We start from the raw sequence: 14,589 nt of genomic DNA, 5'->3' as shown, positions 1-14,589 counted from the left end.
TATATATATATAGATATATTACAAATATATAAATTATATATTATATATAAATATAAAGAGATATATATATATATCTATATAATTATATTATACAAAAGATATATATATATATATAATATATAGATATATATATATGTAGTATTAATATATATTATATATAATATATTACAGATAATAATATATATATATATATATATATATATAATCTTATTTAGATTTGCTGTGTATGTGCGTGCAGAGAAGACACGGAGAACTCAAACATTCTAAATATTCATAATTCGAAATATGTCGAATATTCCGAAATAAGACGAATGAAAAATTAATTTACTCTGACGCACAATTACATCACCACCGTATGTTTCGTTGATAATATAATAATTGGTCTTTGTCTTGGGCACAATTCTCTCTGGAGAAAGTCCCTCCGACCCTCTTTCGCGCCTTCATAATTTATCGTGAGTTGTTGGTCTCCGAGTCTTTTAATTTCCGCCAACGCTTTTTATCAGAGACATATTTAGCGGCTTTTATTTATCTTGAGAAATTTGTTATCCAAGGCAGGGAGGGTAAAAGAATGTCCCTGGGAGACAATTTGCCTCTAAATTTGCAAGTTTAATCCTTATTTCAACTATCAACTGTGTCGTAAGTTCTTTAATGGACAAATTCATGTGTACTCTATCTCATGTTCGAATTTTGTATCTGTTGGCGTTTCTAGGTGTTGAGTATTTACACAAAATCATCCTGTCATTATTATTATTATTATTATTATTATTATTATTATTATTATTATTATTATTATTATTATTATTATTATTATTATTATTATTATTAATATTGAAAAAGAAGTATTATACATGAAATATTATATCCACTGGGTCATATTTAGTATATTCAATTCCGGTTAAAGGATAACACATATAATAAAATTAGATGGCAGCATGCAGAAATGAACTTACAGTAGATAAAATTAAGCAACTCTCCGTACCGCTGTAAATTACTGTAAACTAATCTTTATGTATTATGTCGTGCTCAGAAGTAACCCCACATGATTCTTTTTGTCGTCCAAAATTTCAGACTCTAAGTCAAGTGCGCATGATTGCCAAGTAGCGTGAAACTCCTTTTTCATCTGAGTCACAGTGCCTATCAGTTTGCGAATTAACGACTAATATTTCATTCTTTGTGGGTATACAGATATGATCTCTTTATTAATGCATTGGTAACATTAATAATTCGGTGAAATTCGGTTTCTACATTGCTTACTTCAAAGTACGGCGTGATAAGGTTGAAAGGCTGCCAATACCAGCATTCACAAGTGGTCATGGTAGCACATCTACCGCTTATAACAGTATGCTCAGCTGTTATACAAATATTTTCGAAAGAGCAGTGTGAATTACAAATGGTTTCAGTCGAAAATGAAGTTTAGGGTAGTTCAAATTGCCCGTATATTGCAGTGATGTTATGTAGGCCTAGCAAACATCTAATGCTTCTGAGATGCGATCCAGTTTACTAAATGATTTATTTCTTGGAGGCTACCTGCTTTTTCTAATAAAAGTTTATTATTTTTTTTAAATGATTTCGATAAGATATTTATTAACTGAGATAGTTATAGTATGGACTTAAGGCCTAAGCAACACTTTTTTTTTTCTCTTTAACTGACGAAGAATGGTATTTTTTAAAATTTTTTTGCTTGTTAATGGTCTGTGATTAATTAATACGGTAATTCAAATCTTTCCCACCAGAAAATGTACAGTAACGTGAATATTAAGCGTATGATGTATCTTTAGCAAATGAAGAACATTAACACGCCAAAGGTAGAAAAAAAATGTTGGTTGGGCCACATAGTACTACGTTAACCCACCCGTTGATATCATGGATGCGTTCTAGCTACAGTAACGTTTTCGTATTTATTTTATAATAATAATACATATAGTCAGCGTTGGAAACTACAAAACAACTATTTGAAATTCGATTCTTATAACTCAAGACATACCACAATGTTATGAAAACTCTTTTTTTTTTTTAAGGTATTTTAGATTTAGATTACCTTGAAATTTGAACCTATGTCTGATGAGGGCTTTTGTGTCGAACGCATTGGAAAGGGTGAACGGAATTCTCAGAAATGTTTCGTAACTGTTCATCCGTAATTTGGCTAACTGCCATATTTTCCCACCATTTTAATATTTATAGTATATATCCCTCTTGTAATTCATACTATGACCCCATCTCATTAAATTAATTTTGTTTTCGCATAAAAAAAGAAGAATAGAAAGGCAACGTATCAGTTGCCAATTGGTGACTTTCGAATGAAATCCTGGTCGAATGGTTTGGCTTTTGACATGAGTCTAGGTGTATGAATGCAGATGAGAGGAACAGACTGCTGATGGAATTAAAACTACGTTGTGACAAAGAAAAAAATGGTTTAATGACTCGTCACGTACAACGAAATGCAAGTTCGAACAGGAATCCCTTTCTCAAACGATACAAATATGAGGAATGATCTTATACACCGCCTCCAGTTATGGTAGGAAATCGTTTATGATGCGAACTGTCTTTCGACTAATACAAATGGTTACGCATTATGTTTTTATATAAACCCATTGTAGTACCATAAGCTTTGCTGAGTCCCGTCCAGTTCACGCAACATTTTTCTGGAGGGCCGTTGTATGGGTACATCTCTTGCTGAAACTTATAATTGAGGTGATCAGCCAATCAGCGCTTTTGTTATTGTCACGTGACCTCATAGTTTGAGCTCATCCAGTGTTGTGTAAATATGTGCTCTGTAAACAAACAACTTTATTCCTATTACCATCGGTATTATTGATCGTCAATAGATAATATTAATGCTATAGGGAGTCTAGACAATACAGATTCTATGAAAGTGTCCTGCCTGGCCGGCCATCACTGGATAGGCTATTACGAAAAAGTTAAAAAAAGATAGGCAGAGCTCTAACCTAGGTATACCTAGTACTGTCTTTCTGTAGCTTTGTTAAAAGACTTGTACCAAGAAGACTGTTCCAGCTAAGTAGGTCGGTATGTACACCTCTGCAAGAATGATTAACCAACTCTGCAAGAATTATTAATGTGGTCTTCAAAGGGTACTGGTAAGTGGGGGATTGCAATCTTCAGACGGCATACTTCCAAATGCTCTCAGGGAACCCATCAAAGGGAAATCATGATACAAGGGGAAGGTGATAATCAGCAAAGCTTCCTTCCTCCCCATTAATGAAGCAACTGATAGGGGGACCCAGTTTTTGTGGCAAAGTTTTCTGAAGAAGGGACAACAATTAAGGACCTGAGGGGCAAGACCCCCAATACCGGGTTTATGAACACTTCTGCCAGCTTGCTGCAGCTACTGCTCCCATAAACACAACCACAACTGGCATTGCTTGGAGTTTCACCTCAGCATCAGGATACTGTATGCAAAATACCTTGTATTGGATAAATGTTAACTACCTAAGGTGAAGTTAAAATGTTGCAAAGTTAAGATGTCCTGTGAAGAAGGATACCTGTAACACCTGTAAGCAGCTCATGATAGCTCTTGGAACAGGTGTATCTCACACTGAAGAATTATACACATGGAGTGAAAGAATATCTGTGGGTTCCATTATCATGAAGAGTGCCATACTCTGTGATAACAACTGGGTCTGTGCCACTACGGACTTACAACATGCCAGGCAAGTGCTCGTCTACTTTTCAACTCAACGCAATAAACAAGATTTGAAAATCTGTTTTGGGTGAGTACAACTATATATTTTTCGCCATTACAAATCATTTATCATGCCTTTTCACATATTAACGATAATTTCCTGACCATTAATCACCATTATGTTTGCTATTAATCCTTATTCACAATTTGTGTGCACTTGTAATCGAAATACTTCATGTACTACGTTGATGTCTATGAACTAGGTGCAGCGATATTACATTTTTGTAAATTTCTGTATGTAATTTTTTTTTTTTTGGGGGGGATTATTTACTTATCATCATCATTGATTACTATTTACAGGTGTGTTGGAGTATTATTAATATGTTCCACATTTATAACTTCATTAACTATGTTAAGTTATCAATTCTTAAACTTTTTTGGCATTAATTACCTTTATATTCATCAATAATCCTTATATTTTAGATTTTAGTTTACATTAATCACCACTATATTCATCAATAATCATTATTCAAAGGTTTGCTGGGATTATTACTAACATGCTCCATGACATGTTTATTAATGTGAATTCCTGTTTATTAACTGTGACCACATTTTTGGAAATTTTACATTTTTTTTTTTAAGACAAAAGCGTCTTGGGTTATGTTTAGAGAGAGTAATTTTTTTTATTATTACCATTGGACATTGTAATATTAACATAAGGTAACAATACAGATAATTTTCAGGGAATTTTATACCATTAAAGCATTAAAAAAAAAAAACAACATTTTATGCGTACTCTGGGAATTGGAGGGGGGCGGTGTGGGAAATTACATAGGTACCAGCATGTATTTGGTAAATATTTCAAAAACTAACACTTTTCTGTTTAAAAAAGTATAAGGTCACAGTATCCTTTAAAAAAACAATATGAAAGTTGTTTATTTTCAGTTGTGATTTTTTCAGGTTTTAAAAATGTTACTTAGCATGTAACTCAGGTGGTTGGGTTATTATTATTATTATTATGATTATTATTATTATTATTATAATTATTATTATTATTATTTTTGTCTATTACAGTTATCCTTTTCAACTGGGTGGTTTTGATAGTGTGGGGTTCCGGGTTGCATCCTGCCTCCTTAGGTGTCCATCACTTTTCTCACTATGTGCGCTGTTTCTAGGAGCACAGTCTTTTGTACGAGTCCTGGAGCCACTTCGGCAGATAGTTTTTCCAGGTTCCTTTTCAGGGTTCTCGGGATCATGCCTATTATTATTATTATTATTGCTCTATCACAGTCCTCCAATTCGACTGGGTGGTATTTATAGTGTGGGGTTCCGGGTTGCATCCTGCCTCCTTAGGAGTCCATCACTCTTCTTACTATGTGTGCCGTTTCTAGGATCACACTCTTCTGCATGAGTCCTGGAGCTACTTCAGCCTCTAGTTTTTCTAGATTCCTTTTCAAGGATCTTGGGATCGTGCCTAGTGCTCCTATGATTATGGGTACGATTTCCACTGGCATATCCCATATCCTTCTTATTTCTATTTTCAGATCTTGATACTTATCCATTTTTTCCCTCTCTTTCTCTTCAACTCTGGTGTCCCATGGTATTGCGACATCAATGAGTGATACTTTCTTCTTGACTTTGTCAATCAACGTCACGTCTGGTCTGTTTGCACGTATTACCCTATCCGTTCTGATACCATAGTCCCAGAGGATCTTTGCCTGATCGTTTTCTATCACTCCCTCAGGTTGGTGCTCGTACCACTTATTACTGCAAGGTAGCTGATGTTTCTTGCACAGGCTCCAGTGGAGGGCTTTTGCCACTGAATCATGCCTCTTTTTGTACTGGTTCTGTGCAAGTGCCGGGCATTCACTTGCTATGTGGTTTATGGTTTCATTTTTCGTATTGCACTTCCTACATATGGGAGAGATGTTATTTCCGTCTATCGTACTTTGAACATATCTGGTTCTTAGGGCCTGATCTTGTGCCGCTGTTATCATTCCTTCAGTTTCCTTCTTTAGCTCTCCCCTCTGTAGCCATTGCCAATTGTCATCGCTGGCTAGTTCTTTAGTCTGTCTCATGTATTGTCCGTGCATTGGTTTGTTGTGCCAGTCTTCTGTTCTTTCTGTCTTTCTCCTGTCTTTGTATATTTCTGGGTCTTCGTCTACTTTTATTAGTCTTCTTCCATGCACTCTTTAGCCACTCATCTTCACTGGTTTTCAGATATTGCCCCATGGCTCTGTTTTCGATGTTAACGCAGTCCTCTATACTTAGTAGTCCTCTCCCTCCTTCCTTTCGTGTTATGTATAGTCTGTCCGTAGTATTTGCTCTTGGGTGTAGTGCTTTGTGTATTGTCATATGTTTCCTGGTTTTCTGATCTATGCTGCGGAGTTCTGCCTTCGTCCATTCCACTATTCCTGCGCTGTATCTGATTACTGGCACTGCCCATGTGTTTATGGCTTTTATCATATTTCCGGCGTTGAGTTTTGACTTGAGTATCGCCTTGAGTCTCTGCATATATTCTTTCCTGACGTGTCCTTCATCTCTTGGTGTTTTATATATCTCCTCCTTCCATTATTCCCAGGTATTGTATCCTGTCTCATCTATGTGTTTGATGTTGCTCCCATCTGGTAGCTTTATCCCTTCAGTTCTCGTTACTTTGCCTTTTTTTTGTATGTTGACTAAGGCGCATTTTTCTATTCCAAACTCCATCCTGATGTCCCCAGATACAATCCTTACAGTCTGGATTAGGGTATCTATTTCCTTGATGCCTTACCATACAGCTTGATGTCGTCCATGAACATCAGATGGTTGATTCGTTGCCTCTTTTCTTGAGTTGGTACCCGGCATCCATCTTCTGTAGTACTTTTGTCATGGGAATCATGGGCTACTACGATGAGTAGTGGGGACAGTGAGTCGCCCTGGAAGATCCCTCTCCTGATATTAACCTCTGCTAGTCTTATTCCAGAGCTTGTAAGTATTGTATTCCAGTTGCGCATTGTATTTTTGAGGAAGCTGATGGTATTTTCCTCTGCCCCATATATTTTCAGGCATTCTATTAGCCAAGTGTGTGGTATCATGTCGAAGGCTTTCTTATAGTCTATCCATGCCATGCTTAGGTTGGTTTTCCTTCTCCTACTGTTCTTCATTACCATTTGTCTATCAGGAGCTGGTCTTTTGTGCCCTTACACTTCCTTCTGCAGCCTTTCTGTTGGTGGGGGATTGGTGTTTGTCTCCTCTAGGTAGTTTGTATAGCCTTTCACTGATGATACCTGTTAGTAACTTCCACATTATTGGTAGGCAGGTGATAGGCCTGTAGTTACTGGCTATATTTCCCTTGCTCTTGTCTTTTTGTACTAAGGATGTTCTTCCTGTGGTCATCCATTTGGGTGCTTGGTGATTTGAGATACAATGCTGGAGTTGTTCTGCTATTCGTGGGTGTAGGGCGTTGAAGTTTTTGAGCCAGTATCCATGGACTTCATCGGGACCTGGGGCTTTCCAGTTTGGCATTTTCTTTAGTTGGTGTCTGACTGTGTCTGTCGTGATGTCCTGTGAATCTTTGTTTTATTCTCCCTGTTTCTTCTTCCCCCTTGACTTCCTGGAGCCATGTTGCATGTTTGTTGTGTGAAACCGGATTGCTCCATATGTTTTCCCAGAGTCTCTTACTTGGTTCGGCTTCGGGAATTTCTGGGTGGTTGTCTTCCCCTCTTAGTTGGCTGTATAGTCTTTTCTGGTTGGTTCCGAATAGTTTGTTCTGTTGGTATCACTTATTCCTGTTCATGTACCGTTGGATCTTATGTGCTTTGGCCTTAAGCCTCTGTTTTACATCTTCTATTGTGTTGTTTAGTCCCCTCTCTTGTACTTTGTATTTCTCGTTGAGTTCCTCCCTTGTTTTCTTGCTTCTTAGCCTTTTTTCTGCCATCTCTTTCAGTTTACTCAAGTCAGATCTCATCACCATGATTTGCTTATTATTATTATTATTATTATTATCATTATTATTATTATTATTATTGAAAGATATTGCTGCATCAGCTGCATTCAACTTTTAAATAGTCTTCTCTATTTTTCTAATAATAGCTTTCTCTCTGCTATTACAACTGGCAAGTATTGCACCGATATTACTCATCAGGACCAGTCAATTTCAGGGGTAATTGTTACAAATGTATTTATTTGTTACAGTAATGAACAAATAGGTCAAAATATAAGTTAATATAGTGGCCAACGTTTCTCTTGGTATCATCCGAGCATGATCACGGCAGTTGATCGGAGCAGACTGTTGGTGCTGTCAAGATCTACTCAATATATAGCGGCAGGTCAGCAGGGGTTCAACCGCTAGCTGCGTTTTCATTGGCCGGTGGCGCAATGCACTCCCGCCATTGGTTGAAGGAAGTTTTCTTCAAGACGCTTCTCGTTGTTGAAGGTCGCGAAGTTGCAGCCTAGCAGACCGTTGAGGCTGGGGCAAGGCTTCCCTGGGCGTTGTGTCACGACGGCTCGCGATGTCATTGGCTGCTGGGCTGCTCGTCTCATCTGGTATTCTTAGATCGGGGGTGTCGCTCAGTCTGGTATTACTTGTATTATTTATATAAATAGGTCTCCTTAAGTTGGTGGGGAGGTCAAAGTGCTCTTCGCAACCTTCAACGACGAGAAGCGTCTTGAAGAAAACTTCCTTCAACCAATGGCGGGAGTGCATTGCGCCACCGGCCAATGAAAACGCAGCTAGCGGTTGAACCCCTGCTGACCTGCCGCTATATATTGAGTAGATCTTGACAGCACCAACAGTCTGCTCCGATCCACTGCCGTGATCATGCTCGGATGATACCGAGAGAAACGTTGGCCACTATATTAACTTATATTTTGACCTATTTGTTCATTTACTGTAACAAATAAATACATTTGTAACAATTACCCCTGAAATTGACTGCTCCTGATGAGTAATATCAGCGCAATACTCGCCAGTTGTAATAGCAGAGAGAAAGCTATTATTAGAAAAATAGAGAAGACTATTTACAAGTTGAATGCAGCTGATGCAGCAATATCTTTCAATAAGACTTGTTTGAAAGAGGGTCTCCTTCCAATATTATTATTATTATTATTATTATTATTAACTGCGCACATGAAACAAGATTCAAACGCCATAACCTGGCAAAACAGTCATCGAACAGGTATCCTAAAAGGGAATACAATAGAATAAGCAATTTAGACAGAGGGCCAAGCACTGGGACGTATGAGGTCATTCAGTGCTGAAAGGAAAATTGAGAGTAAAAGCAGAAGGTGGAAAGTAAGATTGAAGGAAGAAAATATGAACAGAGGTACAGTAAAAGGTTTGAAAGGGGTTGCAGTTAGGGGGCCAAAGGGAAGCTGCAAAGAACCTTAAGTAATACCTGCAGTGCATTATTGGCACTACTCCCCTTGTGGCGGGGGGGGGGGGGGGGATTAATTGTATTGGGTGTTAGTTAACTGTTGTAGGTTATATATGGTGTCCTGAGAGGGAAATAAGGGATGTTTGAGATTAATGGTCCTATGAAATGTATAATATTATACCGTTCAGTTTACTCATAAAACTGGAATGCCTCGCTGATGTTAATGTATATTTGAACCTACAAGGCTACTCAGATCTTATAAGAGAAACTATTTATTTAATTACAGTAGTATACATGTAATTACAATCTGCATTAATTCATACAGTTGGGATTTAGGGGAAAGTACACAGTACATTCTATACAGAGCTAGATCAAATCATTTGAACCATTTCATGTAAAAGCTACGTATTTGTACAGCACCAAGGGGAATTATTACCAGGAGGTAAAGCTATGTAACATGTCACAGTCATACTGACCTGTAATTCAACAAACTTATTTACATTGTACAGTCTAAGTCAGCCTAGCCTGTAAGAATAACTTAGACTTTCATAACTAGCCAAGACTTGAGCAATGTTTCATAGTCTGTGGAGAGGGACAGGTAAACAAATCAGCTTTTCTGAAGGTTATGAAAAGTCAAGCTACCTTTGCTAAGCTAAGGTTAGGCTAGGGTAGACTACCCTTGGATGTTTGATGATCAACCCTGTTTGACTAGCTAGTTGGTAAAGTTTACTTTTAAAGTTACTATTTAGTATGAATTTGAAGTTTTCTTTAGGGTGAAAATGGTAATGATAAAATTGAAGGAGGTTTGAGAACTTATTGATAACATGGTAAATAACATTATAACACTTTATTAATACATAAAACTGCAGTAAGCCTAGGCCTCATGGTACTACATATGTACCTTGTAGTACTAGTAGTAAGAAAAATTGTCAGACTTAACTACAAGGTACATATAATCATTAGGCCTAGCCCTAGGCCTGCTGCAGTCTTAAGTGTTAATAAAGTGTTATGTTATTTACTATGTTTCTAATGTTATTTACCGTGTTATCTGTAAGTCATCAAACCTCCTCCTGGTATGCAGAGGACTCGACTGTAAGAAGATGTCCGTCCCACTGAATTTGAGCTGCCAGAACACTTCAAGGTAGTATTCTTCAATTTTACCATTATTTATCATTTTTACCCAAAAGGATACTTTAAATTCATACTACATTATAGCTTTAAAAGTAAACTTTACCAACTAGCTAGTCTATTCAGGGTAGCCTACCGTGGACTGACTGTAACCCTACTTGCTAATTTATTAGGCTATATGAATTTGATGTCAAATAAATTAAGCTTTAATAAAAAGCTTATTACAGGATTCATTATTTTATTAGCTCAAAAAGCAGGCGTGTAGTTGACCGCAAGTTGTTTGAGGTTGTTTCAACACAGTTACAAAGATTGTCCTGAATGAAAATATGTCTCTTGTGAAATGTGATCCCCTGTTCTTTTGTGATCCTGTTTCTGTATGTAACACAGTTGATGGCTCAGCACTGGATGCCAGAGGTGGCTCTGTTGCTGCTGGCCTGTCAGGTGCTGGCTGCCATTTCTGAGAATCAACACATTGGCACCCTACTTGCATGTGCCTGTCACATTGTCCAACCTCTCCCTCTGTATATATGACTGTGCTGATATACAGTGAATATGTATTATGCTAATATACAGTAAATATAAATATATATTAGGACAGTAATATCCAGATATTACTGTACTAACTGTCCATTTTATCCAAATATTTGCTGAATCCACCATTTATCCAGATTTTACTACAGTAACTGTCCCATTTATTCAGGTACTATTACTGTGGTGACTGTCCTTATTATCCAGGTATTACTGTAGTGACTGTCCAATTTTTCCAGGTGTTACTCTAGTGACTGTCCAATTTATACAGTTATTGCTATGGTGATTGTCCCATTTATATAGATGATACGCTGCTGACTTTATCTTTTATCCAGGTATTACTGTGTTGACTGCCTCTTTTATCCTAGTATTACTGAGGTGACTGTCCCATTTACCCATAAATACTGTATTGACTGTCCCATTAATCCAAGCATTACTGTGCTGACTGTCCCTTTTATCCAGGTATTACTGTGGGGACTGTCTCAGTTATCCTTATATTACTGTGGTGCCTGTCCTTTTACCTAGACATTACTGTCTCCCAGGTATTATTGTGGTGACTTTCCCATTTATCCAGGCATTACTATGCTGACTGCCCCTTTTATTCAGCTACTACTGTGGTGACTGTCCATTTTATGCAAGTATTACTCTGGTGACTGTCCCTCTTATCCAGGTGGTATTACTGTAGTTACTGTTCCATTTATCCAGGTATTAGTGAACTACATTCCTCTTATATCCAAAGATTACTGTCCATTTTATCCAGGTATTACTGCCATAATTGTCTATTTTATCCAGACTGTGACTGTCACCCATGTATTACTGTGCTAACTGTCCCTTTTATCCAGGTATTACTGTGCTGACTGTCCCATTTACCCCCACTAAACCTAAACACACCAGCCCACTTAACTGATACACCACATTCAGGATTGGTAATAGAGGGATGGGCAGGCAGCGAGAGATGGAGGTTCTAATTTGACTGTGTAAATATTTGTTTAGTATTCAGCAATCCAGGTGGTTGTATGGTTTGTTTGTTTAGTATTTATAGGACTGGTTTTTTGGTGAATAAAGATTTGCAGTTGTTAAAATATCCAATGTAGAGAGTTTAACGAGTGAACTGAGCTACAGACTGGGCATGCAGAGGTGTCAATGGGGTTTTTCTCGAGTGGCGTTCAGTAGGATAAGGTTGCATTGCATTTTTGTCTGTTTCTCAGTCAAGATAATAACCGGTTGGTTGTAAGGGATCTGTTCTTTGCCATACATGGGCTCATGAGCGTGAATCTTGGTCAAACTGTAGAGAAATAATGATTTATGTATAATCATTGGCAGACTGCTATGTATTATAACTTTTGCCGAATTTCTGTTCTTAGCTTTTGTGTATGAGGTTTTGGGACCACTTGGTCCACAAGTATATGCTTATATTCAATTGCGGGTCCTGTGGTACTGCCAGTTGACCTCTTAACTTGATTACTGTACAGTTGTACCAATGTTGCTAAATTTATTTAAGAATTTATTTTTGTAATACACACTTTTTTGATGAGCATTAACTTTAGAAGGGATAGGGTATGAAATTATGTTACAGTTTTCAAACACCAAATTGTGTCAGTAATTCAACAATTTAAAAAAATAGAAAAAAGTCCAGCTCTAATCTTATAATACGATGCTTTAAGACAGTGGGGTCAATGTTATCTCTCTTTTTGCATTAGTTTCTCTTGTTTCTTTCATAAGCATTCATTTGTTATTTTCTCTCCTGTTCTTCATCTGCCATTTCCTCTTATCTGCTGTCTGTGGGCAATACATCCCGCAGTGTTGCCATGACCAAATGTCAACGAATGTTCAGTTTCGGCGACAGATAAGTTAAAACAGTGTATAGCATACAAATGACACACTAGCCAAGTAATTATTAACCCCTTTCCTTAGGGCTATTGCTACCGTGCAGGAGTATCTAAGGCCATTTGTTGGTCAAGTGAAAGATAAATGATATTTCTGATGCCTCGAGAGGATTACAAGGTAATGCTAATAGTCACGTATAAATAAACCCTTCGCCTCTATTGTTTGTGGAATCAAATGAATGATGAAACAAAATTTGACTGCAGAGCCAACCACCTGGTCACTTGGGAGGCTGCAAGTACCAGTAGAGTAATGCCTACAGTGCACCACGTGAAGTACACTGACAGCATAACTAGTAAATTTGGTTATAAATTTCTCATCATAGTCTCATGGTTGACTGAAGCAGTGTAATAATATATATATATATATATATATATATATATATATATATCTATATATATATATATATATATATACATACACACACACACACATATATATATATATATATATATATATATATATATATATATATATATATATATATATATATTGTTACGAAGTGCCAAGTATCTGGTTACCATGCATCAAACATTACCTCAAAAAAGCCAGACACCTGAACCCTCATAACACGTTTAAACGACTGAATACTCTAAAGGCAACAGTGATCCCTTAACACTTACCAGTATTGCAGAAAATCAGACTAAGTTCATCAAAACAGGTGTGAGGTAATCTTGTAAGTAATTAAATTAATCAAAGGGCATCACTCCTTCAACAACTTTAAAACTCTAAGTATTTCCCTGATTTCAGAAGTCTAAGTACTTTCCTGGTTCTAAGTCACTTCAAGTTACTTGAAGGAAAGCAAATCAATTACCACTCTATGTCTCTACCTATCATCAATATAGTCATAATCAAATATAATTATACTGGTGTAATAATTAAAACACTTATAAAAATTTTAAATACAAAAATTTATTATCAAATTCAAAATTTATAAGTGAAATTCACAATATCAGGGAAAATTACTGTTACTTGAAAACAAAGTAAAGTTTAATTAATTCTTGAATCAAATTAAGTAAAATTAAATCAAAATTAATCTATCACAAAATTCAAGAAAATTAATTCAATTGAAATTCAAAAGTGTTAGGCAATAATTGAAAATTTGAAATTAATTCACAAGTGCTGAACAACAATAAAACTTGAAAAGAATTCTAAGTAAATGCAAATTAATTCACAAGTGTTAAATTTAATTAAATGTCCAATGATAAGGCAATGAAAATAATTAAGTCAATTAAATTGTGAATGCAAACAAAAATATAAAATAAAATGACACACTTCAATAAGAAAATGAATAAGTGCACAAATAATGGAACAAACACAAAACACACAAAAAATCAGTAATGTGTAAAAGTGCAAATCTTTTTCACTCAAAAACACTGTAACCAACAGTTTTTACCAAACTTTCACAACCATATGTTATTAATTAACCACAGTTCCTATCAATTATTAGTTAAACACAATTCCTATTCGTTATTAGTTAAACACACTCCCTATCCATTATTAGTTGCAACTAATAAAAATATAACACACTTTACCTTGGTATACCAATTTCTTTCTCTTTCGCTGCAGCTTGTATATTACACTTTCACAAAAACCAGGCGCCGTTACGAAATGTTTGTTCAGATTCCACAAAAGAAACTAAATAACACTAAATATCAAATATAAAATTCTCACAAGTTATGAGTGACCAATTTACGTTACGTTAATATAATCTCGATGTCGAGTGAGAGAGAGAGAGAGAGGGAGATCTAACTGCCTCGAGGTTCTATGATCGAATGAAATCTCTTCCTTCACGGAAAATCTGGAGAGGGGCAGATGTCAAAACGTTCTTGGCACGAAAGCTTCTCGAAAGTTCTGAAATCTGACGCAATCTTACATACAAAATGTGCAACACCCACGTGGGACTTGACAAAGATATACACGTACAAGACGAGTCTGTTAAAAAAAAGAAAGACGTACCCGACTCGATTGAGACGGAGGCTGGGCGACAATTAAAATTGACATGTTTTGATGACAATGCAAGGGTCGAGCTCGCTATCAAACGCGCTGACA

This window comes from Macrobrachium nipponense, chromosome 3, assembly GCF_015104395.2.
Source record: "Macrobrachium nipponense isolate FS-2020 chromosome 3, ASM1510439v2, whole genome shotgun sequence".
NCBI classification, from domain to species: Eukaryota; Metazoa; Arthropoda; class Malacostraca; order Decapoda; family Palaemonidae; genus Macrobrachium; species Macrobrachium nipponense.
The sequence above is the reverse complement of the archived record's forward strand: the minus strand, read 5'-3'. Positions refer to the sequence as shown.